Here is a 6,205-nt window from a genome sequence, read left to right as displayed (position 1 = left end):
TCAACTGAATGAAATGTCCTCAGTGGTCTGACTGTCAGCTGGAAAAGCAGTCAAGAGTTTCAGCAGGGATCACAGCTGTAGAAGGAGCAGCAGCAGTATGAACTACAGAAATGGCAGTGGAGTTGTAGTTTCAGCGGCAGTTTAAGAAAAGTGATTATATTTAGCATTTTGTTTCAGAAGCTTGACTCATTCATCTTTGTCATCAGGGTATCGGTATCTTAAAGTTAATTAGAGAAACAACAAAATAGATTAAACTTAGTAAACTTTAATGGAATAAATAATTACTGAACTCTGTCTTTCTAAGACACAGTTCCACTTCTCAGCCTTCAACCCTCAATAACTTCAAATCCTGAATCTAAGTTGAAGTTTAAAAACTCAACATTGACCACAAATACATGTAACTTCGTATAACTTGACACAAGCACAACAAGCAATCACACAAGGACGCTGCTGTGCTTGTTTTGACTGACAGAAAACAATTTTATGTGAAACTTTGCATCATGAAATACAATAGACACTTTGGAGAAAATTCTTCATCAACTTTACAAACTATCAATGGACATGTACCTGGAAAATAAATCTACCTAAAACAGAAAGTAAATAACTGTTTAATAATAAAATAATTTCAAACGATTAAAAGAAAAAATAAAATATCTTCACATTGGTAGCCCTGGTAAAAAAGAAAATATTTTGTGTTGAGTTTTTTTCCTTTTTTGCACAAATATTAATTACTTCTTTAAAATAATCTCAAATTTACATTCACTCTTACTCTTTTTAATTACAGCATATTTTTGTCTGCTGATTGGTCAGTGTATATTTTGGCAATTGGATTTTCCGTTCTGAAATGGGTATTGAAAAACAAAACACGAGTGGTTATTTGATTTTCGTTTTAAAATACAAAAAATAAAATTGAAACACAAGGCGTTTTTCCTTTTCATGATCAAAAAGGGATATGCGAAATTTTTAAAATATTTTGATTTTCATTTTATATTTAGAATAACAAAAAAGTAAAATCAGTAAGAAACAAACGAAAAAAAGTCAGTTTTTTCATTTTCTGAGACCGGAAGTGGTCATCAGCAAGTGTGGAGCCAAACGACAAGAAGATTCTCAGAGGGCGGAGCCAGTGAGCAGTGACTGGTCAGACTGACTGAGAGCCAGAGAGCAGTGATTGGGCAGACTGACAGAGCCAGAGAGCAGTGATTGGTTAGACTGACAGAGCCAGAGAGCAGTGATTGGTCAGACAGCGCGCTAGCGGATCTAGTCTGCTGTACGTATCTATGGTCGGCACGTCTGCTAGCGTCTCTGGCTGCTGGAGACCTCGTTTTTGGAGTAAAACACGGTAAGAAGACAAATGCTTCTAACCAGTAGCGTTGTTTTGTTGTACGTTAAGTCAGCGACTTGTGAAGAGTTGTGTTTTGTCGTGTTTGAGCAGTTGGTCCGGACGCGTTAGCTAGCTTAGCGGCTAAGTTAGCTAGCTTAGCGGCTAAGTTAGCTAGCGGGCTAATTAACACAGGTGGCTAACTTACTGCTGAACACCTGTGTTAGTTGCTGCTGCAGCTGTCCTCATTATTAGAAGGAACTTATCAACCTGTATTTCTCTGCTGTGTATTTTAGCTTTAAAAAAAGTTATTTTACTTTAAGGTTCACTGAAACCCGTTCAGCTGCACTGAAGTTTAACATTCAGCTGGTTTGAATTAAACCAAGCTTAACTTAACATTGAACAACATTACCTCTCTGAATCTACATAATGTCATTAAATTTCTTCTCTCTTCCACTGCTCAAGTTCAATCCAGTATATAAAGTGACATTAATAGTGAATAAACTAACAACCAACCATTGTATTTATTTATTATTGCATGTATTTGTAGTAAAACATGAGTTGAAACATCCTACTTTTGGATCTAGAACTGCACAAACCGTTGATTTTCAGTCACCTGACGAGTTAAACTCCCCTTTTTATGTGAGGTTGAAGCAGAAAGTCTGAGTTAACAAAGAAAGTTGTTTATAATTTGCAATACCTGTTATCTCTGACTGAGGCTTTAGTTTTTGTTGAGCTGATTTACACGTAGAAACTTTGTTCAGGAAGATTTCTCAGTAGCTCAGAGGACAGGCTGCTTTTTACACAACCCTGTAAGAGAATGTCTGTCAATGCTTTCAGCAGAATTTAGAAACACAACACTTCCTAAACAGATAATTTGAGGCTGTGAGGTTGAACGTTTGAGAGTCTATCAGTGAGTTTGTTTGTGGTCTTTCCGTTTCTAGGTGGAAGCTGAATTAGTGAGGATGACTCCTGCTCCTGTCATCTCTAAGCTCCTCACACATCTTTACCTGCACATGAGGAAAATCACTCCTGTAGAATGCAGGTATGTTTGTCATTATTATAAAAAGATGTTGACTGGTGACCTGTCAGAAACCCATTATACAGAGTCAGCCAAAATAATGTTTACACACATCAGGAAAAGAAAAACTTGCATAAATATTTCAAAACCAAATTTATTCAGACATCAGGAGATTAATAAAAGTTATCTTTGGCCTCTACAATTACAAGAGGTGCTCAAAGTGGAGGCCACTGGCTTCCAGACTTTGCTGTTGTGTTGTAGATGTCACTTGTTGATGCTCCATTCATGAGGGTAGCGCCATCTGTTGGGAAAACATCGTACAACAGGACACAGAGTTATCGTGATTTGATTAGGTGGTGGTACATGTCAAACATCCACATGAACGTCAAGGTTTCCCAGCAGAACGTTGCATTAGAACAGTGTTTCTCAAATAGTGGGGCGCGCCCCCCTGGGGGGGCGCAGAGGCATGTCGGGGGGGGCGCGGGCGACTGGGAGGAAAAGGTCCTTCAACACGGAACTAATTAGCTGAACTATTGTTTTAACGTCGGCCTGTTTTTCGCGGCGTACAACAATACTAAAATTGTGCTGGCCCCATGGACTGTATATGCCATAGATATAAATAATAATATTAATAATGATCTTCTGTATATATCTATGGTACATGCACTGGCCGTTCAGACTCCCGAGAACGGGAGAACGCATCGTTAATGTGCAGTCGGAACACCAGCGTACTTGATCGCGTCACATACTCGGCTCATCTCCTCCGATTATTTTTTACCAGCAATGTCAAACATAGGGCCTGTGGGCCAAAACCGGCTCACCAGACAGTCCATTTCGGCCCGCGGGACGACTTTACAAATGATAAAAATCACAACAACATTAACTGTAAATTGTAAATTTGTAAAACTGTAAATTTAAAATAATTTCTAGAACTTGACAAGTTGCTCTGATCATGAAGTAAAATACTAGATTGTTCAGTTCCAGAAACCTGTGACTGAATGTTTTGTGTTTTTGTAGATAAACTGTTATCTGGCAGTTACAATGCATGTGTAAATGGTGAACTGAGGCATAATAGGCTGCTGTTGAAATTGAACTTGTTTTCCTTAAGAAATTTCAGATTCATAATATTTTGTAAAAAGATAGTTCATTAAATGTGAACATTTTCAGAATGTACTTTTTTTTAAAACTAAAACAAAGGGGAAAAGTTGGAGTTGTGGTTATTTATAGGTTATTATGCTGTGATTTTACTCTCGGGGCCCACTGGAGATCATATTGGATTTATGTGGTCCCTGGAGTAAAATGAGTTTGACACCCCTGAGCTTTACTGTGAAAAACAACAATATGGAATCAGATAAAATAACATATATATATATATATATATATATATATATATATATATATATATATATATATATATATATATATATATATATATATATATATTCTGTCATCCAGAGTTATACAAAAGTGTAGAATGTGTGCAGTGCAGAAGAGATTTACTTTATTGTATGCAGTTTCAGTGGTTCCATCAGAGAAAATCATGTCCATATACAGATTTTTATTAATTCCAGGGCAGCTTTAGTAAAGATTATGATAATAACTACATCAGATAATTCTTTGTTGCAGTTGGAATTTTGCAGACTGAGAGATGGTTGAGAAGGTTTCAGTTCTTGTTTTAGCAAAATATGCTTTAATAGAAGATCTTTATTGTCATTGTATATGAAATTATCTGCAAACCAGCAAAGTGCATCAGTCTGAGGTATCTAAAAATAAATAAGTAAAGAAAAATGCTTCTAAAGCCAATAATAAACAGAATATTTTGAGGGAATATTCTAAAAAGGAAAGAAAAGCTCCATTCTCACTCCTCTCAGCATAAACTCATTAAAATTGACTTTAAATTTAGCTTCAACACGAGATAAAAACATTTACTTTCATTACTGATGTTGTGAAGTTTTAATAAAGTTCATGCTACTTTTATAAAATGATGAAATGATGTTGCTATGAAGGTATCGCTGTTTTTCTTTGTGAATGCAATGAGCTCCACCTGAAACTTGACTTAGAACTAAGTAAGTAAATCCTTCCATCTGAAAGGATTTAGTTGCATTAATAACCTCATAACATTCTAATTTTTATTCCAGTCTTAGTTGGAAATAGAATCTCTGTATTGATTCAGGTAAAAACTGAACTTCACAGCATGTTGGAGCAAAACAACCAGATGAAAACTGTGATGGTGTTGGATTGTCAGACCGTAATGTTGCAGCTCAAAGCAGCTTTTCTAGCTCAGTTCATTCTGACATTCAGCTATGAATCAACACAGCAGATGGTGATCCATGCTGTGGAAGTCTCACATCTCCTGATTTAATGGAGCTGCTTTGCACTTTTTACACTGTTTATTCACCAACTCTTTATTTAATAAAAGTCCCATCTAGTTTTTATGAGGAATGTGATGTTTTAATTTCTCTGTGAATAACTGCAGTCTAATGGAACAGCTGGAATTGTAACATCTGTCCTGATATTGATCATGAAGTACTGATCAGAATACTTATGGTCAGCAGTCATCCCTGAAGTTTTACATTAAAATCTTTACTTGTGTTGTGAACTTTGGTAAGGAGCAGAAACTTTAGCGTTGCCATGGATACATGAGTGTTAAATTCTGTCCATGTTTCCATTTTGGAAAATTCAGTCCAGCAGATGAGTTTGTTTTTACTGCCAGCTACATTCAGTCTGAGATATTAAGAATAAATAAATTTGCATAATGTGGAAATGAACAGATTTTATTTTTATTTATTCCTACAGCTGCTACATGGAAAGTTCCAGAATGTGGAGGAATTTAGTCTCACAACCACAGACAATAAATATTATCTGAAAGTCTGGTGATTGTTGTTTATCAGCACAATACAAAAAGATTCATGTTAGAAATATTCCAGTTAAGACTCTAGAATATCATGATTTATGTAAATTTACCTCAATAATATGAATGTTCAGGTTAAGATTGTACAGTGATATTTATTATGTAAGTTTAGCTGATTAAAGTTTATGACTCTGCACTACAATATTATTTATTATTTAAATTGACATCATTATTATAATATTTAAGGTCAGACTCTACAGTATTGAGATTAAGAAATCAAATATTCTATAAAATGTAAATACACTGAACTAATCTGGATATATTTAAGTGAGACTCTACAATATTATTTATGACACAAATCTATCTAAATCAACATTTTAATCATTTCTTACTCCAAACATTTTCTGGACTGATTTAAATATTAAAATCACTCCTTTCTAATCCTCTGCTGTACGTTCAAACCTGAGGCCTTAAATAGAAACACACAAGTATCTGATTGAAGGAACTTCTGCAGAGTCCTGGTTCCAGAACATGATGATAGAATTATAGACAAACTTTAACAAAAGCTGCCTGACAGTTGACAGCTTTTTATGTTAGATTTCTTCAGTAATTTAATGAGTTATCAGCAAAAATCAAGTGTTCATTTGATGAACTTCATTTCCTAAAAACATCCAGAATTGGAGCTCATATCTTTGGCAGCTGTAAAGTTTCTGCTCCTTCAAAGTTCACAACACAATGAATGAATTCCTAAAACACTCTCAATGCTGTAGAACGTTTGATGCTGAAGCAGTGACCAGTTTTTGTGTTTCTTCTCTGGAGATGCACAATGAGGGACGTCTGCAGAGACTGAGAAAGAGTCTCACCACATCCTGACATGAGGAAAAAGACTTTATTGAAGACTACAATGAGAAAAACTATCAGACAGCAGACGGCTGCATTCAAGGTGAGCTCTGAACATTTGATCTGGAACAGGAATTCAATAACGGCAGCCATGAGCTTCATTTCAGTCTGTAGC

At 35.6% G+C, this 6,205-nt stretch overlaps 1 long non-coding RNA gene across 1 annotated transcript; it reads left to right on the top strand.

Moving 5' to 3' along the window:
• Nucleotides 1-1,184: 1,184 nt before the first annotated feature.
• On the top strand, nt 1,185-6,145 carry LOC129350799 (uncharacterized). Its single transcript, XR_008604319.1, has 3 exons — nt 1,185-1,339; nt 2,263-2,363; nt 6,010-6,145. It is a non-coding gene; the product is annotated as an uncharacterized LOC129350799 (long non-coding RNA).
• The last annotated feature ends 60 nt before the right edge of the window (nt 6,146-6,205 follow it).

The sequence above is a fragment of the Amphiprion ocellaris genome, chromosome 16 (assembly GCF_022539595.1).
Source record: "Amphiprion ocellaris isolate individual 3 ecotype Okinawa chromosome 16, ASM2253959v1, whole genome shotgun sequence".
In the NCBI taxonomy this organism is placed as follows: Eukaryota; Metazoa; Chordata; class Actinopteri; family Pomacentridae; genus Amphiprion; species Amphiprion ocellaris.
This window is presented reverse-complemented; position numbering and strand designations above follow the sequence as displayed.